The following is a 22,923-nucleotide window of genomic DNA, read 5'->3' as shown; positions in this document are numbered from 1 at the left end:
ATAAATAAAATCCATAAATGCTTGTTGAATGAATCAAAGTAACTAAGATCAAATATTTAGAACTGGGAAGGATCATAGGACCACAGATCTAGAGATGTAGAAGACCCTCAGAGACCATCCCATCTAATCCCTTCTTTTCACAGATGAGTGAACAGAGGCATAAAAAAAGTTAAGTCATTTGCCCACGGTCACAGAAAAATAAGCAGCTGTACTGGTGATTTGAACTCCAAATCCACTGGATTTCCCACTAACCCTGCTGACTCTCACTCAAGAAATTCTTCCAAGCAGCAGGAAATGCTATTAGATTTTAAAATAATGAATGGATTGCTAAAAAAATTCAGTGTCACCTACTGCACTCAGAACATAAGCTTGGTAGTGAATTAACCACTGGAAAGAAAGGCTCTCAAGTGAGTAGGGCAAGAATCAACTTATGTGTTATGTAGATAATAATTGGTTGCATTGTATTAGTTCCTGAATTTTACTGTCCTCACTCCCCCTCCTTGTTTTCCATTACTCTGCTGTTCCCTTTCTTTCTCCTTGTACCCCATAAGCACTGCTTATCCTGTGGGTTCCATTTTCCAGGAAGATGCCAACATAATCCAGAAATGTAAAGAACAAACTTTCACTAGGGCCTATTCCAGTTCCAAATACTACCACCTCTCTTCAGGATCCAATCACTCAATATCAACATTAACTGGGCACCTCCAGTAACAAAAGCTCACCTCTGGATAGCACTTCACAGTTCGGAAAGTACTTACTTTTCTTCACAACCATCCAGTAAGGGTAGTTAATGTGAATATTATAATCAGCCCTGTTTTATAGATACTGTAACTGTTTTATAGATACAGTAGCAATATGGCTACAGTAGGTTCAACAAATATTTGTTGAAGGAATAAGCTGGAACTTGAGGGGATAAGAAGCATGAACCCTACCTACAGTACACATAGTAAACAGATCTCACCTCAAACCACCTTTTGCTTTGTAAGGATTCTCCCTAGTTTAAAAAATTAGAATCAATTCTAGGAAAATGATTATCTCCATTTTACATATAATGAAAACAAAGGTACTGAATAGTTAAGTATCTGAAGCCAAAACCAAGCGATAAAGTTGGCACTCCAATGCCAGTGATTCCTAATCCAGTGTTCATTCCAGCATATTTTGTGTTGAGGAGAAAGGGTGCATCTTAGAAATAAGGCTAGAGATCAGCATGGAATTACAATACAAAAAGCACTGAGCTAGGAGTGGGAGGGCTGAGGTCCAGTCCTAGTTCTCCTGTAATGTTACCTTAACTAAATTTATTACCTGAAATTTCTCTGGGTCTCAATTTCTCCCATTGGTTTGAACTAGATTACCTCTCAGTTTCCCTTCTAGCTCTAGAAGTCTATGCAAATCCACCCAGCCTTCCTTTCCCAACACAAAACTAGAGACTAATCTTTGTGAGATCCAAGCCTACAGGTTGTCAGACAAGTTAACTTTGGACTTCTGCTCATTCAACTTTTCAGACAGTAAATTTTCCCTTTGCTGTCATCTATATGAAAGGATCAAAGCGGGAAAGGACCCTTAGATATAGTCCAATTTCTTCATTTTATAGATGAGAAAATTTAGAGCCAGGACTGACTCACCCAAGATCATACAGCTAATGAGAGGCAAAGTCAGACAGATTTTGTGTTGGAAATGACCCTCAAGATCTAATTCAACCCAAGCATTAGCGGTCCAGCCCTGGGGCAAACCTCTTCATTTTGGTGACTCAGACAAATCCCTATGGTTTACCTAAATCATAGCGGGATTATAGGGGGCAGCTGCATTGGTGGAAGGAGTTTTCACACCAAGAGCAAGCACGCTATAAGAATGAAATCCTAGCTCCTTTACATGTATATGGGACACCCTGTTTATGCTCCCCTTTCCCAATTTACATAATATGTAATTTGTAAAATGGGAAAGGGAAATACAAAAGAAATTTATGGGATAAGAATAAAACATGTATCAGGCCAGAAAACTCATTGTGCAACAGTAAATTTCTCAAACTTCAGAACCTAAGTGGTCAAAGGATACGAATAAACAGTTTTCTAAAGAATAATTGAAAGATTTCACAACTACATGAAAAATGCTCCAAATCACTAGTAATTAAAGAAATGTGAATCAAAACAACCCTGACGTTTCATTTACAGCCAGTAAATTGGCAAAGATGATCAAAAATGGCAACAGTCAATGTTGGAGGGTTGTGGAATGAGAGGTATACTAATACATTGTTGGTAGAGATGTGAATCAGTGCAACTATTTTGGACAGTAATTTGGAGTTATGCAAATTAAGTGATCAAAATGCCCATACCCTTTGAACCTGAAATTCCATTACTGGACTTACACCCCAAAGAGGCTATCAATAAGAAAAAAATTCCCATATACACCAAAATATTTATAGTAGCTCTTTGTGTGACAGCAAAGAATTGGAAATAAAATAGTTGCCTGTTGATCAGGGAATGGACAAATTGTGGTAAACAAATGTAATGGAATGTTCCTGTGTTGCAACAAATGATGTACCTGATGAATACAGAGAAGCATGGAAAGATCTATACCAAGAAAATAACATACACAGTGTCTACAATGTAAATAGAAAGAGCAACACATTTTAAAAAATCAAAAATGAATTTAACAAAATGACAAAGCTCAAGTAGAGATTCTCTGAATGAAGAGACACAGCCAACTCCCAACTCACCTTTCTGTGGAGGTGGGAGATCCATAGGTGGTAAACGTCACACATGTTTTCAGAATTTTTCAATGTACTAATCATTGTGCTGATTTTTTTCCTCCTCTTTGTTTTTTGGGTTTTATTTGGGGGGGGAGGGGAACACTTTAAAAATACTATTTATTATGTGGTTGGCTGTCTGGGAAGGGAAGGAGGAAGAATTCTGGGGATAACTATGATTATATTTTTTAAAAAACAGAAGACATTAATAAAAACTTGGATCACACCAAAAGCAGAGACATTTTTGTAATGGCCTGTTTTTATTCTTAGCATTATCCTTTCTTTCACCCAAATTTTCTTCTTAATGTTCCACTTCCTCATTTTTACATATTTGGGCATTTTAAGCTGATAGAGTTGCACTTTCCCATAATAATCCTACTTTGAATACAAAAACCTTGTCTCCTCTTCCAAACTGAACTATTGGTTTCTCCAGGACAAGGGCTGTCATATGACTAGAGACTCAGCCAAGGGGAAGCTGCAACTTGGCATAAATGACTAGCCTGATGATCCTGACCCACAGAGTAGAACAAGGAGCAGAGGGCTGACCTTGGAGTCATGAGCATAGATCTCACTTGGTACAAGTCGTGTCTGACCCACGCTAGCCCTGAAATCCTGGGCAAATCACAAGCCCTTAGGTACCCAGGCAGTTCTATACAGACTGACTGATGTGTATGACCATACTTGTAGAGGGAGTGTCCACACGGGAAATTCTCAAGGTCTACATACTATAGCAGAGACCTTGAATTGTTTGTGGACTCCTCTGGCAGTCCGATGAAGCCGAGGGACACTTTTTTGGGGGGAGGAGATTGGGTCTTCTTATCTACCCCGTGCTGGAAGTGCAGCAGTCCTTCATGGCTCGATCCCACTAATCAGCCCTGGAGCTCTGATCTGCTCCATTTCCAACCCAGGCTGGTTTGTGCCTCCTTATTCATGGAAGGAGGGGGAGTAAATGAGGTTTATATGTTCATTAATATAATAATGTCTATTAATATAATAGGTTTATAATGAAAAGCATAATGCAGGATCACTGCCTACAATGGGCATACACTATTTTGCAGGCTGCCATTCACTGATCCAAGGGCTTATCATGGTAAACAAGAGGAGGCAGAACAGCTCAACAATCAGTGGTTCTTCAATGATTACATACAAATAAAAGCTATTTATCAACTCCAACTTTTTATTGGAGTCAATTTTGTTGACATTTAAGTTGTTAAAGGATAAAGAAAATTAAACTCACCCAACCTTGAGGATTATAGACTTGAAACTGGAATTAAACTTAAGAGATCACCTAGTACAACTGTCTCATTGACTTACATTAGAAACCATACCCCAAAGGAACTTCTGCTCTGGAAGTCCCCCTTTTGCTGGCCAGACTTTTCTGGACTATTTTATCAGGAAAGATTCAGCCCATGTTCCACTTCACTCCCTATTCTCTTTTATAGCCTAGTCAAGCCTAATGTAATCTTCATCTGTCTCTCCACACCACCCCTCTTCCCTTTCCAGTTCTAGAACCCAGTGCAAAGCATCTCTGCCATTGTTCCTGGATAGGGTGTGCCAGTGTATTTCCCTATGACTTCACTCACCATTTCTATAGCTTTCTGGACCAAAGTGCCCTTCTCTGGCCACCATCCCCTATGTGTATTTTCTTCCCTAATAGAATATAAGCTAACTGAAAACAGGAATTGTCTTTGTTTCCATATTTGAATCCCCAAAACTGAGCTCAGTGCTTGGCACAAAAGTGCTTAACAAAATTTTTAAATTCATTTTTTGGATGAGGATATTGAGACTCAAAGGGTTAAGAGATTTGCTGGTACTCACACAACTAGCAAGAGCAAAGCTAGGACTATAACTCAGATCTTCTGATTATAAATCCATCACTTTCCCCATTCTTTCTGCGGCACCATGCTGCCTCTTTCCTGCCATCTTGTACAATCCAAATGAAAGCCCTAAACATACCACTTGGAACAAAAACAAGAAAGAGGTTGTAATTAATGATGTCAGACTACAAAGCCAGCATGGGCAAAACAGGAAGCTATAGTAGTTAAGATGGCGAGCTACCAGCAACTTCTCTTTCCAGATATTTTTAACCAGATCCAATGTATATCTGGTAAAGCAAACATATTCACCACATCATTACCCCCAGCTCAATTAATTAGGTCACTCCTGAAAACAAAACTGACATACCACTCCCATACCATACCCTGTCTACTCTTAGCAGAAAGAATGTTTGTGGGACAGATTTTGAAGAAAACTTTAAAAATGTGCTTAAACAGATCAGAGTAAACATTTCTTCTAATTGCCATTCCCAAAACTCTTTTCATCCAGGAAGCACTTAATAATGAATAGAAGGAAAAGAGAATGATGGTCAGTATGGGAGCAGAATTTAGAAGTTCTATTCCCCACCCCACCTCCCAAAAATGTAGGTGGAAATACTCAAATGTCACAGAAACCTAGTGAAGTATGGCTGTGTCCTATTCTTGCCCTGTTCCTACTACCACAAAGAGTCCCAGGCTAGGTCATACCAGGTTATGATCAGGGAATCTAAGAGCCCAAAGAGAATGGAGAGAGAATCTAGACTAGTCCCCTTCACCTTTATTTTACTGAGGAAGAAACAGACTGAGAGGGGTTAAGATCACAAAGGTAGTCAAAAGCTGAGACAGATTCTGAACTCTGGTATTTTTATTCTAAATATATTCTTTCAGTTATGCCACAACACAGAGAATGTTCACCTCTGACACTGTCCTTTGCCCTCTTTGATATAATAAATATGTATTAAACCCTTATCATGTGCAAAGCACTGTGCTAAAACCATGGGGATTCAAAGACAAAAAAAACGAGGCAGTCCAAGCCCTCCCAAGAGTTCACATTCCACTGCTAAAGTCCCTGCTAGACTTCCTTTCACCTAGCTAATGATAAGCAGGTAAATCTGTGCTCAGAAGATGAATGATAACCATCTTTGCCTGCCAGACTCAAGCCATGGGATGTGAAGATGCATGTGAGAAGAGTTACTGGTGTCTAGCTTTTCAGTAGTCTGAATCAGAATGGAGAACTCTTCTCTATTTTAAACCCCCCAAATAAACAACATTCAAGAATATTCTTTCTCATCATAACAAAATTTCCCCCAGATCTGTAATTTCTTGGGTATAGAGAGTCCCTACTGTGGATTAGCAGCTGTTTTGCAATTTTCTTAGACATTTATATAGCTCACTAACAAGTTAGATTACACAGCCAATAAATATCAGAGGTGAGACTTGAACCCCTCCCTATTCCCTATCCATCATACTCCATGTTGCCTGCAAAAAGGCATTAGCCAAAGTTAGATAGAAATTCAACATGGCCACTGAGAGCAAGGAGGCTCTACCAATGGGGCCAAGTCAACTTCCTCTCTAGAAAATCTTAACAAATAAAATGCACAATCCTCACAAATCCAGCCCCACAGAAGCAACTATCTTCCAACTTTTGAGTGTGTGTGTGTGTGTGTGTGTGTTTTAAAGCAAAATGAGAGCAATTCCCTCTCAGCCCCCCACCCCACCCCGAATCAAGGAAGGCAAGGCTCAGGGAACTTTTTAGCTACTGCTATGACAGTTAGAATAAGGGAATTCCAATTTTTTAGATCAATTACTACAAACAAAAACATCTTCTTAGCACATATGTAAACATCCTAACACTATACTATCTAGTTTCAATCAAATCAGTAATGCCCCAGGAAGGTTTTATTACCATATAAGTTGAGAATATTAGAAGAATTTGCTGGCTTTTTTTTTTTTTTTAAGGAAAAGGATTCTCCCTTCTTTTCTCTAAAAACTTGAATCTTGAGAGAATAAAAATTGAATTATGGATCACGAAATTAATGAAATTAATCCCTTCCCCCTAAAACTAGATTAGGTGAAGAAAAGACTTTGACCCTACCTACCTGCAGCGAAGCTCATCCATCTTTATGGCCTGCTACTAAAAAGGGCAAACAAACACCAGTATGTTATCCTGATATCACCTCAGTTGTCAGCCAAGTCAGATTTTCAATAACCCAGGCCACAGGTTCCTTGGTCCCTTCCTACAAGTCACATTTTTGTTCACTAACTGAACAATCATTTATTAAACACCTAAAATGTGCCACACTGTGTTAGGAGTTTACATCTAAGTAAATAAAAAAAAAATGCAAAGCATGTGCAAGGTAATTCTTGGAGGAAGAGGGATTGGAGATGCATTAGCAACAGATGAAGAGAAAGGCCTTATGTAGGAAGTGGAAGTTGGGTTGAACTGGGCTTTAAATTTGTTTAAATAATGGCAAAGGTGAGAAAAAGTCCTTTATAGCAATGGGTGTGAGGTGGATAGCAGAGAGGACAGAAGGAATGTTGTGTATGAGGTACAGCAAGGTTAGCTTGGCTGGAATACAGAGTTGCCAAAAAGAATAATATGCTACAAGACTGGTAACATAAAAGAGGATATCAAGATTATAGAAAATCATGGAAAGATATAAAAATTGACACATGGCAACAAACAGAGAAAACAAAACACAGAATAACAACAATGACAACAACAATGGAAATGGCAACAACAAAATGAGCTAAACTGAATGATGCAAAATTCTAATGAATAAGCTCGGCACTAAAAGATGTGAAAAGGCACCTCCTCCTTTTGAACAGAGATGGGAGACTCGAGGTCCAGAGCACTGCATATAGTGCCGGCTGCTTTATACTATGCCAAGTTCGTTTTGCTAACTTTGTTTTCCTCTCATCTTTATTCTTCATTATAAGGATGTCTATGTGAGAGACAGACAGAAGAGGGATATAATAGGAAATGTATGTGACGTAAAAACAAAGGACAGCAATAAAATTAACTTTAAAAAAAAGACTGATAAGATGGGCTGGGAGCAGATTACAAAGGCACTTTCTTGTAAGCAACACTTTTTTGTTGGGTCTACATCTTTATCCTGGTATTTGGAAGTATTCTTTTCTTCGTTAAGCTCCCAAGAATACCAACCAAGATAGAAAGAAGGACATTTCCCTTAGAGCAGGGTTTCTTTACCTGTAGTTTATGAACTTGTTTTTAAAAAATATTTTGATAACTGAATTTCAATATAATTTGTGTACTTTATTTTATGCATTTAAAAACAGGATTCTGAACTTGATATCCTTCATTCTTTCATAGGCTTCACCAAAAGGGTCCATGACACAAAAAAAGTTAGTGATCGCTGCCTTAGAGGAAGATGGTAGACAATAGTTTAACAAAACTAGCCAGAATTTTTTTTAATCTCAACTAGCCATTCCTCTTTTATCATAGCATCACCGTAACGTACACCATACCTCTAAATAAACACATAAAGGCACACACACACACAAACACCCTTTTAAAAATATATCCAGTTATAGAAAGAAACCATGTAAGTCAAAATATTCAATACCAGTCTTTTTTTTCCAGTAGTTAGCAACTAAAAACAAAGTGGTTGCCCATTGTTGGGAAAAGGCTAAACATACTGTAGCATATGAATGGAATGAGGAGTTATTGCTCTTTAAGAAATGACAAAGACAAAGAATTCAGAGAAATTTGCAAAGCCTTATATGAATTAACTGATACAGAGAAAACAGAGCCAGGAGAATATTATACATGGTGACCGTAATAACACAATTGAAAATAACACTAAACAGCCTCTAAAACTCTAACTCATCTCAGCCATAGAAAAAAGATGACCACACTTCCCCCATCTGTAGGAGAAGAGGTTGGGGACCCCAAGTACAAAATGTTGCATGTTATCAGACAGAATGTAGCAAATGCTACCAGAACCAGATGCTACACTTGGTTTCACTTTTGGATTGCTGTTTATCTTCACCGCAAGGCAGGGCTCAATGAGGTGGGAGTGGGGGAACATGATATGGCTAAGTGACTAATGTAAAAACAAATGACACCTTTGAAAGACCTAAGAACTCTAATCAATGCAATGACTAACCATGATTCCAAAGGACTGATGATGAAGCAAGCTACCTACCTCCTGACACGGAAGTGATGGACTTAATATGCTTTTTTGGACAAGCCTAAAGTGGGAACCAGCTTCTCTTTTTTTCTTTTCTTTTTTTTTAAATCAATGGGGGGAGGCAGGTGAAAGGAAGATGGAGAGGCAGAGATATCATCCCCCCAAAAAGAGAGGAAAAAAGGCTAAAAGGAATTACAGATAAGTAAGATATTATATATTTGGAAGATAAATTCAGATTTCTCCTGCTTTTACTGATGTGATATAAAATGTAGAATCAATTCTGTGATTCTTGTCTTTACCAAGGGCAAACCAATGACAAAGTTTTCATTTTTCTTTCTTTCCACAGAAGAATAACAACAACAACAACGACAACAAAAGCAGCAGAGCAGTGCATCAGGATCCAGCAACGCCTCTGGAGCTGTCAGAGAATTATGAAGAGATCAGAAGAAGGGCAAACAATTTAACAGTTTTAGTTACACTGAAATTGTTTTTTGTTTTGGCCGGCTCAGCTTCCTCAGTAAGTTTCCTCCTTTATGTTTTATCTAGGAAGTAAAGGGGAGTTATACCTTGTATACATCTGGCCAATCAAGCCTTGGGTTTCTAGTCCATCGGCAACTTCAGTGTTAGGAAATAGCCAATTTTGTTGCTCCAGCAACCCCCTCTCAACACTGCCCATCCAAGGATGCTCAATGACATTAACTATATGGGTTAATATAAAGCTAACTTGAAAACAAAAAAGTTCATTCAGGACCATTTTTTGCTCACCTTTAGATGATGACAACTAGGGTTTTAAACAATATTTAATGGCCCAGTCCTGCTATGGCAGCCTTATTGATTCTAGGCCAAGCTCAAACTGACCCTTCAGTCTTGAGCTGCCATTACAACACTGAATATCTATGAATATTCAGATATCCAAGAAATATCCATGAGATCACAGAGCCAAAACATCACAAAAACACAAGTTTTAGAGCTGAAAGGAACAACAGAGGTCAACTAGTCCAACCCCTTCACTTGCCTATGGCCATCTTAGGTTGTCATGGGCAAGAATTAGGATCTGAATGAAGGTCTTCAGACTCCAAAATTCAGTGCTCTTTCCATACTTCCATGGTGGAAATACATTACCCTTTGACCAAAAGTGGCTAAATTTAGCCATTTCTATTTGCAACAAAGAGTTTCATGTTCTCCTAGTTTAAGAGTGGATTCATACTGTGCTTTCTATTTTTTTTTATCTTTACTAATAACAGTTCAAAATTTCTGTAAATCTTTATTCATAAGGAAGAGTTATTTGCTCTTAGAAATTTTTCCTGCCAAGCTAAAACTGAATTACCAGAATACAATTTTAAACATGACAGATAAATAAAGATACAGAAAGTGACTAGGAACAAGATTTTTTAAAATCTCAGACAACAATAATTTGATAAGGGAGTTTCAATTTCTCTCCCTGACTATAATATACACAGGTTACAACACAGTTCAACTGCTACTGAATGTGTGTGTACAAATATATCAAATAAATTCAATTCTACAGGAAGTTTATGCAAAATACAGTTATGTAAAACTACTGTATCCACATTTTACCTCCAATACATAAGGTATCCCCTCTTTGTAAAGATACCATGCAATTAACTGTTTTGCCTAGAGTTATGATTTTATGGAGGGGCAGCGAGGTGACTTAGTGGATAGAGTACCAGTCCTGGAGTCAGGAAGACTCAAATCTGGCCTCAGACACTTACTAGCTATGTGACCCTAGGCAAGTCACTGAACCCTGATTGCCTCAGTTCCTCATTTGTAAAATGAGCTGGAGAATGAAATGGTGAACCACTCCAGTATCTTTGCCAAGAAAAACCCAAATGGGGTCATGGAGAGTCAGATATGATGAAAAACGACTGAATAACAACAACCACAAAAATGATTTTGTGGAGCCAATCACAAGAGCAGGAAGCGCCTTTGAAACCCTGTTCTAAATAGGCCACAGGTCAAATGACATTATATCTAAGGTCCCATGATGTTAGGTAGGGTTCAGTTATAACGAGTAAGCACTATTATTGCAGGTATCACTGCAAAATACTATCTTTCTATAATGCTATTACTATGGGCAGGATGGTACAGTGGAAAAATCCCAATACTTAGCATCAGGACAGATGTAAATTCAAATTCTACTTTAGATTCATACTAATCTGGAATCCTTCAGCTTCTGCAGGTATAAAATGGGAATGAGATCTCCAATGGCTATCTCACAGGGTTGTTATTGTTATGAGTATCAGATGGGATAACATATGTTAACTCTTAAAGAGTTATTTCTTAAAGGATTAGCTCTTAAATTATCTAGATAAATACCTCCTATTATTATTTAATAATCTAAACCCCACAGGACAAATATAACAGTGTAATAGGTATAACTGGAACTGAGAGTGTATCATAATATAGCCAAGCATCACAAAATTATGTTATTCTATTATTGGAATTGTCACCAAAACAGGACAGGTTGCCCAATTTTGTCTTCATCGTTATACTAGTCTATCATGTATAACTTTATAGTTGAAAAGCATACACATTACCTAACTAGCTCTTAGAAATGGGCCCTAAGAAGTAAGAGTGTAGGAATCAAATGAGATAATAGTTATAAAGCACTCAACACAGTACCTGGCACTCAGGAGGTGCTTAACACATGCTTGTTCCCTTCCCCCTTTTCCCTATTATTGTCACATTTTATAGATGGGCCTTATAGAGTAAGGCCCAAAGATGTAGAGAAATTTGTCAAAGGATCACAGACTGAATAGTGACAGAGCCCAGACTGAGAATTTTGGATGATATAGTCTCTGGAAATGAAATGGGTTATGTTTTGAGGATGCCAATTCCCCCTTACACCTCTTGTCTTTAAGTAATGATAGGTGGCCATCTGTCAAGAGCCCTGCAGAACATCCTATGATTCTGATGGACTGTGTTACATGGACAGAATGTTCCTACTGCATCTCAGCATTTATATAGCCTATTATAGGAGAGAACCACTGTATGATAAAAGTGTAGAAAATTCATACTTGCCAAATGCAAAGCAGCATCTGGCTGCTGCTATCTTGCTCTATCCTAGCCTGCCCTCTGACAGGTAGTAACAGGGAAATCTACAATCTCAACAGTCGGTCCTATATAACTAGGATGCCTGAACTTTCCTTTTGATAAACCAAATGCCACACAACATTAAAAATCAAATAAGATAATATTCGGTATTTTCAGAACAATAGATATTATAATTAGAAAAATCCCTAGAGATAAGATTTTTTTTTACTTTTCTTTTAAACGAAAACACTCATAGAAGTTGTTGCCAAATCAGTGACAGAAGAAAAACAAAAGATGACTTAGTAAATTTCTAAAGGTTAGTGGCTTCTTTAGTCCAAATGTGAGCTTTCCCCCCATATCTTTAGACGAGAATTAGCAGAACAGCACACAAGTTCTTGTCCTCAATTCTGTCTGTTAATTTCCCAGTATGTCTCCCATTCTTCACGATCTCTATTCCATCATTTTACCGAGGCTGCTTACCAACTAGGCTTAAGTTCATGGTTACATCCTTCCATGCCATACTCATTACCCTAGATTCTCCAGCCTTCTTGTCCTTCCACTCTTCAACTGAGGATCACAAGACCTGGCAATTGATGGGGTATGGCAAATGAGGAAGAGTGGAGAATTGAGGATGACTCCTCAGTTTCAGTTCTATTATAAGCAACCCTGACTTGGAAGTAAATTCAGCCAATTATTCATTCATAATTTGGTTCCCAGGAAACTGCTATCCTTTGATTTCCCCTAAACTCTTTCCCCAGATGCCAAGTACGATGGTGTTGTCCTCAGACCTCACTCTCCCTGATCTCTCTGTAGCACTTTATATCACCAACTGCCACCTAATTCTTGAAACTCTTCTCTCCCTCAGTTTCCACGACCTAATTAATTCTCTGGTCCTTCATCTACCTGCAGCCAAGGGTTCTCCCTCCTTCCTCGATGGACTAGCTGGAGGGAGGGATGAGTCATTCTTCAAGACTTAAGTCTTCAGGGATAACATGTACAATGGTTTGCAATTCTTAAAGCACTATATAAAGGCTAGCTTTCTTCTTTTGGGACTCAAAGGATTATAGATTTAGGAGTGAAAGGGACCTTTTACAGTCATCTAATCCAATCTCTTCATTCTACAGAGGACCCGGGACTGGGGCCTAAAAAGAGGTGAAGAGACTTCCCAAGGACCAGGGGATAGGAAGCGGCAGGGCTGAATCTGAACCCAGATCCTCTCACTCCAAGCCCAGATTCTTCTCTTTACCCTCAAAGAATTCACCCATTCTTCATCTGCCTCACTCACCTCCATCATTCCCATACATGACTACCAAATCTCTCTTTCTAGCCTTGACCTCTTCTTCAAGCTCCAATTCATCCCCAACTGGTCCACTCAACAGACCCATTTGAAAGTCCCCCATCAGGAGTTGTTTTCATTTAGTTGTTTTTTCAGTCTTTCCAACTCTTCATGACCCCTTTTGGGGTTTTCTTGACAAAGTTACTAGAGTGGTTCGCAATTTCCTTCTCCAGCCCATTTTACAGATGAGGAAACTGATAGAGCTGGATTTGAACTCAGGTCTTCCTGACTCAGGCCACCTGGCTCTGACCTCTTCTCCAAGCTCCAGTTCATCTCTAATCACCCTACTTAACAGATCCATTTGGAAGTCCACCACCAGGGGTACAAGATGTTAAATCAACTTTTACTCTACTCCTTGAGATCCATATGTGGCAAGTCCATTAGGATCACAGAATTTAGACCTGGAAGAAAGCTCAGATAATCTAATTCAATTCCCTCTGTTTATAGAAAAGGAAATGGATGCCCAGAAAGGACATGTGACTTGCTGTGGGTAACACAGCCAATAAATGCTGGAAATGAGAACCTACCCCAGGTCCTGACACCAAATCCAGATTTTTTTTTCTTTTTCATGGCTTTTTTTTTCTATGTCTACCTGTATCCCCCTGTCCAGATCTAGCTTTCATCACCTTGCTAGAATCATTTCGGTAGCCTCCTAACCAGGCTCCCTGGTTTCATTAACTTCCCTCCCATCCCTACCAGATAATCCCTGCTGTACATGAAGCCAATCTCCAAAGATGTAAAACAAACAAATCAGTTCCAAGAGGCAAGTGAATTGTCCAATGCCACATAGGCAGTGGCAGAGCTATAATAAGAACTTAAGATTCTCCTGATAATTCTTGACCCCCACACCCAACCATACAATATCCTAGGCTCTCTCATGAAGTAAACAAAGCATTCATTACCTTGTCACATCTACCAAAGAGTTGACAGGAAAGCACCCACACAATTATCATGCTGTTAGCCAGACCCTAGATGGACACCATAGCAGTAACGTATGGCAAAGATTCAAAAACCAAATACCTTCCCAGAAATCCCTAGGTCCATATGCAGCTATCAGGTATTTGTTGCTGAGAAGGATCTAAAATGAGTATGATGCCTCAAGTGCTAGAGAAGCCAAGTTTGTACTTTCAAGATGGAGTTATTGATATGGCTTAGGGAGCAAAAATCCTACAATTATATTCTTTCTGTTTTCTATTTAAGGAGTTAGCCTGATATAGTAAAAAAACACGGATGTGGAGTAAGAGGTCCTAGCTTCAAATCTTGGCTTTGACATCTGTACCTGTGTGATTTGGGGCAAGTTACTTAACCCCTCTGGGCCTCAGTTTCATCATCCGCAAAACCAACAGGTTAGACTAGATGACGTCTAAGGTTTGTTCCAGTTCTAAACCTGTGACCATAAGGCTCCATATCCTCTGAAAATACATAACGAATGTTCTTTCTCCTCCCCCAAAACAAAAGAAGTTGCTATTAGGTAACTAGCATTTGAAAGCAATGCCTGATTTTTATTAAAGTTAAAAGTTTGCTTTATTCTTAGTGTTTCAAAGTGAGAAAGTTATAATATTCTGAGATTCTCAGATTCTACCAAAGAACACCATGAAAAATCCACAAAAGAAAACTGACAGTCTACTGCCTATAAACCAGGAAAATAAAATGGATCTAATATACTGGCAGTTGGATTCGAGGAAGGAGGGGGGAAATCGGCAAAGGACAACTATCTGATGAATGAAATGCTAATATAAGTGTCCCTGGACCCGGATAAACAGAGTAACTACTCATGTTTCTATAATTCCACATTTAAAAAAAAGCAATTTCCCCACAAGAACTAAGTGAGAGAGTGAAATGATTCTCCCCATTTACAAAGGAGTACATTGAGACTCAAAGATAACTGATTTGCTCAGGAGGAGAACATAGGTCTTCTGCCTCTATGCTGAGTCTTAAAAGCCAGATAACAGATAAACATACACTCAATTGCTGAGGTAAAGTAAAAATTTAAATTCAATATTTGAGCCACTATGGCATGATGGGAAAGTATGCTGGTTTAGAAATTGGGAGACCTGTGATCTAGACCCAGCTCTGGTCCTCATTAAGTTGTGTGATCTCAAAACTCAGTTCATTCTCTAAGTGGCTTTTCACCCGTTTGTAAGATAGGTTGGGGGGGCATGTTGTACAAACATGATTTCTGAATGTCCCATGAAGTGCTACCATCTGATGGTTTGAGGAAAAACCAGTTAAAAGACACTTTTTATCCATTAACTACATCATAGCTCTTTGCTCTGACTCAAAACCAACAGAAACTGTAAAGACAGAAGTAGCTCAAATTCTGCAAAGCTGGGCCTTTTCCTAGAACTCTGTTGTATTTATCCCCTGGAATCAAACTTGTTTATTTTATGAAGGTTGTTCTGGCCTTTCCTGCCTGAGATAGAGCTATCCCTATGCAAATGAAGCTTCTGCAGAACAGGCAAATTTCTTTAAGTTAACCAGCAGAAACAGTGGCCCTTTTTGACTACCCCATCCATACTGATAGCAAGGGAGTATCTCTCAATCCTCAGACACTAATATCTCAACATATCGGAAATTGGTAGCATTATATTTGGCACGTCCTCTCTGATATAAAATGAGGCAGCTCAGTTAGATGACCTTCAAGGCCCTTTCCAGCTTTCAATCTACAATATCATGATCCCTGTACTTGACCTTGTCCCTGCTCTATTTTTTTTTTGTTTGGGGAGGATGTTAGTTTGCATTACAAAGCTATTTGGATATGGATAATAAAAATCATATCAGATACTCAACCTGGCAAATGGAGAGGACTGGCAACTTAGGTCAAATTGAACATTTGTATTCAGGCCACTTACAGAAAATGGAGAGGAAGAAAGTAATGAGATTTCAATCTGGCACACATAGGAGAATATCACCCATTTGCTGCTGCAGAAAGGCCAACCTGACAATCTTTGTACTGAAGAGCAAACCACAAATAAAAGTAGCATTACAGAGGCTGATTCGTTAACCCTAAATCTCTATTCCCTTTATCGATGTCCATTTTCACAGGTTTTAAATTAGATTTGACTTTTCCTTCTCTCCCTTCTCGTTGAGGTTACCTCTACCACCCCACCCCTATCTGCCCCTCCTCTCCCCAAAGAGCCACAAAGTCTTCACTTTTTGGCTGAGAATAGAACAGATGTGTTCTGGCTCTTTGAAAGACAAAAACCCCAAAAGAAAGTGCTTATAAAGCCCTGCTCTGTACCTCAGACCTGGTTGCCTAAAGGGCATGGCCCTGTTATGATTTCATTTCAACATGTACAGTCTCGGATCTCCCATCTTCCAGTAATGCTCCACTGATTGAATTAGATGCAGGGTTTTTCTTTTTCACCGCCCTCTTGGAAAAAAAAAATCAATTTTGATTTGCAAAAAACAAACAGATCTATGGACGCAGAGTTTTTCTTTTTCACCCGCCCTCTTGGAAAAAAAAAATCAATTTCGATTTGCAAAAAACAAACAGATCTATGGTTGTCAGACCTGCCTCTCAGACAAGACCATGTGAGAGAAAAGAACAGTGTTATGCCAAATGACTTCCTGACCCTGTCTTCCCCCTGCCCCCCCCTACTCCCCCAACTATGCTGGATTGCTGCAGGAAAATCTCAATAGCCCACAAGATAATGAAAGAGAACTAGACTGAGTCCAGAGACCCAAGCTCTGAGACTAGCTATGACACTAACTAGCTACATGACCTCACCCAAATGAGTCGTTGCACCTCTATACACCAAATACCCTCATCTGTAAAATGAAAGAAGTAGTGGTAGTATAGAGAAAAAGGGAGTACTAGTTTCTGAGGACAGAGGACAAAGTTGGGTTCTGCTACTTCCTATTTTAGTACCAGTTGTGAACTACATTTCTCCTCTGGTTAGGACTCAGTTTCCTCATCTGTAAAATGAGGTCACTTCCAGCTCTAAAATTCCATGATCCTATGATGTCTGTAACATAGAAAGATGACAAGAGACAATCAAACAGGAACTGAAAAGATTCCATAAGGAATTGTCATTGGAACACCCCTTTCTCACAAATTGCAGGGCTCATCCCCTCAGAGACTCAAATAGCTATTTCAATACTAACATGTTACTATTGAGATATGTTTTACTACTTCAAAGATCAGCACAGTAAATTCTTGGTTATGCAAAATAAAGGGGGAGACACAGTGACATTTCCAATGACAAAATAATTTAAAAATCATTTGAGCTTTTGGATGCTCTGGATTTTTTCTCCTTTTGCATTAGATTTGCCATCCTATTTATACTTCTTTTAAATTAGCATTAAAATTCATTTGCCTTGAGCATTAACCAACTGAAAAGCAAGACAAGTAGTATAACCACCCCCTATACACACAAATATATGTGTATATATGTATGTGTGTGTGTGTGTGTGTATAGATAGATAAGTTGTTAAACTGGGACTGAAACAACTATTCAAAAAACCAAGTTGGGGCAATCACTTTCACCCAAAATCAAATTCTGACAAACTGGGACCAGGAAAATAATGATAAAAAAAATCTCCAAACTCACAAATCCCACTTTGCCCAAGAGATTGCTTCCATCTAGACCTCCAACAAATCAAGCATCTAACAAATGATAAAATTAATTAGCACTTGGTATTGCAGCCAGGAAAGAAAAAAGTGAGAGTACTAGGAGAAGCCAAGCACCTAGATAATCCATAAACTGGATAGCCAGCCAGAATAATTAAAACCCAATCAAAAATTGTTTTCTTTTCTCCTGATTGTCCAAGCAGTCAAGTCAAACACGTCTTTTTCTGCTTAAGGCTTTGCCAATCAATTTAAGACCAAGTAGAAAGAGAAATAAAGCAGTTTCCTATCATGTTATAGCAGACATAGTTTAATCCCAGCACAACAGAAACCTAGCAACAACAGTAGGACGGAGTGCTACAGGCATGAAGAAAGATGTTCACTTTGCTCTCTAATCTTCTCTGATGTATTAGATAGTAAATATCTTTTGAGCTCTTAGGAATTCTGGAATCTGGTACCCAGATCAGTTTGGGAAGAGATAATTCAAGCATCCCTAGCATCAGTCTTCTTGACTATTATGAAAAAGTTGCTCAAAAAGTGACTGACATCACATTTCAACCCTGAAAATCTCTGTAAAACTATAGTTGATCAATTTTTTAAATGTACTGTTAAGTCTTTTTTACTCTTTTAGAAACACAAAGAAGCATTCCTGGGAGTTTGGGGCCTTTTTCCTAAAAAAAAAAAAGTCATCTACCACTCATCTCTGAAGTATAATACCAAATTCCAGCTTAGCTGCCCCTGTAATATGGTTTAATTATGATGACTGAACTAATAGGCTGACATCATAGACTTTTACAGGCTGACCCCATGTCATCCTGATGTATCATTTTGCACCAGTTCAGTGCTGTAAATCAATTTAAGATCTCAAGCAGGTTGAAAAGGCTGGTAATGATGCTTTCTCTGCAGTCTCTAGGGACTCTACATTATACACAACTTACATTATTTATAAAGCTCAATGATGCCTCCATTAGCCTTGTAAGACTACACAAATGAGCCCTTTTATACACACACAATACACAACTTGGACTGTATTATACAGGCTGCTGCAACTTAAATATGGCTGTCTAATTACATCCAAGTTTATTCCTTCTTTCCAATCATTTAGCTATTAAATTTCATCTTTAACCCAGAAATACTCATAAGCCAAGACAGAAACTAAAATTCAGCACATCACCTATTTTAATATTTAGGGAAATAGGATTTCCAGACTTCCTCTGAAAAAAAGATGCATTAGCTGAAGTTGGGTGCTTTTTAAAGCTTCCTAAGATTATCTTTTTTTAATGTAACAATGTTACAAGTCAACATTTATTTGTTTTTAAAGGACTGAAGTTGCCACTTCTTTTAAATGCAGTGGTCATCAGATCTTCAAGGGTATAAAAGAAGAGGATACTGAGAGACAAAAAAATGTTATTTGGTTACATACCTATGGTTAGGTGGGTCAAAACTAAATCAAGGACAAATCCCCACCCTCAGGGGTAACTCAATCCTTCCTTGATCCTCTCTAGAGGTTTCTGCAACACCTAGCCCCAGAAAATCATCTCTGATGTCCCTAGTTATAGTTTCAGAAGAATTGCAATATTACAAGCTGAGCACCACCTGCAGAGAAATATCAAATAACTACAAATGGGAAAGGGTGGGAGTGGAGTGAGAGAAAACACTTCAAGTCTGTATAATATATTTAAGCCCAATACCCACAGACAAAAATGGCAGTGATGCAAAGAACACCGGTGCCAACTGAAAACGTTGGTGCAGTGAACCCTGATCCAACCTAGATTCCTTTTAAAAGCACCGGTTCCACTACAACTCACCAGCCTTCAATAAAAGGTAAAGTGGTAATTATAAATAAACAAGATGAAGATCACAGCACAGTCTTCTCATTGTGTTACTGAAGTGTAGGCATGCCATCCCTGAAAACCAATTAGAAAGAGACGTGTTCTGATAGAAAGCTGTTCTTTGATCCAGCTACTTAAGAGTTTATTTCAGAGACATCTAGGAAGGCAGGCCCAAATCATGCCACTTTGATTGTTTTGTTCTATTTTTTAAACTTCAGGTCCAAGACAAAAAAAAAAAATCCAAAGGGAAACATGCCAATTTTCATGGCAGATCAGAAAGCGATTGACTTTACATAAGAGACCCTGGGCCTCAATTTTCAGGACCAAGCCTCGGAGAAAATCAGGCTTTCAATCATATCATCTTCAAAATTTAGTGGGAAAAAATCCTGCTGTCGTAGTAATCTTAAAGTCGGTCAACATTTGTTCCTCTTTCCCATAATACATCTAAGGGAAAAACCCTGTTCCTATAAATGCTCCCATATATTAGGCATGTAGAAAAACAAGCCCACGTTTCTTTCTCTCAGTCTTCCTTTTCCCTCCCACCCCCCACCCCCTTACATAAACTACTAAGCGAAACACTAACAAAGGCTTGGGAGAGAGTAAATGACACAGTTGTTCACTAGCAAACTTTGCAATACACACAGAGGGAGACAATCGGATCCGGTCGAGAAGGATCCACGGGCGTGGAAGGAAGAAATGGGGGGTGAGGAGAAAAAGGCAACCAAAATCATCTGCCACCAAACCTTGAAATAAATTAAGGGGACTTTTGGTCCGAACTTTCCTTGACCTCCACCCCAAGGATTGAACAGAGGGACAAGAAAGGAAAACGAGCGGGGGTGGGGGGCCAGAGAAAAGCTGAGTTTTCTTTCTTCTCAGCGATCCACACTTCAGAAAAGCTGGGAGCGAGAGTATGCATATGAAAAAGTGTGTGTCTGTGTGTGTGTACACACAAGAGACAAACCCAGCCAAGGCAGTTCCTGAAACTCCCACAAGTTTGGCCGCCCCCCTCCCCTCTCCCCTCCCCGCTCTGAGGGCACAGGACACAAAGGGGCGCCGGGGCGCGGGCCGCCCCAACAGCAGCTGAATCAAAGCAAAGGAGAGGGAAACCGGGAGGAGAGTCAGGGAGACAGGAGCCCGAGCGGAGGAGACCTCGGCCGGCCGAAGTCGCCAGGATAGAAGCGGGGAAGTTCCCCCCGCCTCCCCCCCCCCCGACCCAACAAAGACGCCAACGCAAAGTTGGAAGCTCAAAGCGCACCCCTGCAGCCGGCCAGGGGAGAGGGAAGAGGCGAAGTGGGGGGGCGTGGGTTTCTAAGAGCCGCCGGGCGACGCCATCATGGGGGGGGGCCTTCCATCCTCTTCTCCCCACGAAGAAAAAAACCTTTTCCCCAAGCACACGCACCCAAGTTACCATTCCAGCGCTGCGGCGGGAGTCTGAAATCAGGAAGGGGCAAAAGGGCTGGGGGCGGCCGGGGGTCAGCGGGGATAGAGGACTGCAGCAAACCAGCATTCAGCCACCCCCACCCCCACCCCCACCTCTTCCCGGACGGCAGTACCCCCCAGAGTCCGCGAGAAAGAGGGATTGGGAGGCGGCTCCAAGGCAGAGCAGCCCGGCCGGGGCTGGGAGAGAAGGGAGAGGGATGGAACGTAAAAAAGGGAAAGTTAGGGGCTCGGGGATCGGGTGGCTTCTTTGGTTTTTACCCCGTGGGCGGCGCGCCCCGCAAAGGCGAGTGCAGAAGAGTCACCCCCGGCCGCGCCGCCGTCGTCTGGCCGCTGTGGCTGCCGATCCCGCTGGGGCTCCTGCAGCTCCGGCCGCCTCGCCGCCCCTGCCGCCGGTCCCTCCCCTAGCTCCTGCTCCGGCAGCGGCACCAACAGCAGCAGCAGCAGCCGCAGCAGCCGCGGCACAGTGGGCAGCCCCGCGCCGCCCGCTAGCTCGTTCTCTGCTTTTCCTCTGTCTCCCTCTCTCTCCCTCTCTCTCCCTCTCTTTCTCTCTCTCCCTCCCTCCCTCTCCCGGAGCCTGGATTGATCTGGTCTCGCTGGCGTCAGGGAGTCGGAGCCGCCCAGCCTCCACTACTCCACTGCCAATACACAACACACACACACACACACACTCACACACTCACACACACACACACACACACTCACACACTTACAAACGCTCCACCACCGCCACCCCAGACTAGGGATCCTCTCCAAATTACCGCGCTGAGCACGCTCAGAAGCAACAGCTGCCGCTGCGGCGGAGGCGGAGGCCGCTGCCTTAATGGCCCCCAACAAACACCGCGGGGGAACTAACTCTGGGGACAACTCTCTCCCTCTCCCCCGCTTTTTTCCTTCACCCACCCCCCCCCCCCCCCCCAAAGAAGAGGGAGTGTGGAGTTATAACGCGGTGTTCAGGCGTTCTGAAAGTCTGTTTGCCTTGAGTCCTAGTCGGAGTGACTTGGTATGTATGGTCTTTGCAAATAAAGTTTAGGGCCGTGAGATTTATTTTCTAAAATGGTCATTCCACTTCCCCCGCCTTACCGGGTCTTCCTTCTACGTGGGGTTCTTTTTTGTTTTGTTTTAAACTTTCCAACTAAGACGTCCTCTCCCCCCCATCTGTAATTCCGCCCCCCCCCAATATTTTCAGGGCCCATAAATTCCCAAGTGCAAATAAAACATCCAGAATTAGTTGATCACAGACTTTCCAAACTAGGGAGGGCTGCATAGCTTAGTCTGCGCTCAAGTCAATAGGTTTGCTTTGTGCCAAATCTAGAACCCATTTATTTCAACATGTAATCTTTCTGGCCCAAGTAACGATGCATGCAGCAAAGAAGACATTCCTTGAGAAAGCGAAAAAGCTACAAATTTGAGGGCATTTTTTTTCCTACACCACTGGCAAGCCCTTCAGAGATGACCACACAGCTTGAGGCTTTACCTAGGCTTCCTAGACATTAAAAATCATTTTTACTCATCAGAAACACTTCTCTCGGTCACGAGTTTGGAAGCTGGTATGAAATCTAGGGTAACTAAAGCTAACACTCGGAGGAGACCCAGTCCATTCCAAGATTAATTGCAGTCTAAGAACTAGGCTCAGCCATCCTAGCTGGAGTTGTAAAGACAAAACAAAAATCAATCTCTGCCCTCAAGGAGCTTGCATTCTACCCCCGGGATACAAATTTAAACAGATAAATCTAGCCTAGATAAACGTGAAGAAAGAGAGCTCTATCCTTAGTTAAGTTTAGTTTAAAAAAACAAAAGGTGTATTCACAACAAAATAGATGTAAAGAAAACAGCAACTGCAATTAAGGACAACACTCCGTTCCTACTTAAAATTCCTTTTTTTTTTTTTCATTTATTTCCCATTATTCACCTAAAATGCAGCTTTTCCCTACTCACCAGCACCCCTTAAAATCCCTAGTTTCTTTGAAAACAATTAGTGAG

At 40.5% G+C, this 22,923-nt stretch overlaps 1 protein-coding gene across 2 annotated transcripts in view; it reads right to left on the bottom strand.

Annotated features, from left to right (window-relative positions):
• The window catches only part of SMAD1 (SMAD family member 1), a 91,972-nt gene extending 70,697 nt beyond the window's left edge, over positions 1 to 21,275 (bottom strand). The window contains exon 1 of one of the 2 annotated variants that reach the window (XM_027866985.1): positions 21,202 to 21,275. The gene's annotated coding sequence lies outside the window, so the exon portion shown is untranslated. The remainder of the gene's footprint in view (positions 1 to 21,201) is intronic. The other variant, XM_027866984.1, reaches the window with a different exon arrangement.
• Between the last annotated feature and the right edge of the window lie 1,648 nt (positions 21,276 to 22,923).

This window comes from Vombatus ursinus, unplaced genomic scaffold (assembly GCF_900497805.2).
Source record: "Vombatus ursinus unplaced genomic scaffold, bare-nosed wombat genome assembly UNPS02014784.1, whole genome shotgun sequence".
In the NCBI taxonomy this organism is placed as follows: domain Eukaryota; kingdom Metazoa; phylum Chordata; class Mammalia; order Diprotodontia; family Vombatidae; genus Vombatus; species Vombatus ursinus.
Note: the sequence above shows the minus strand (reverse complement) of the source record. Positions and strands in the feature narration are given on the sequence as shown.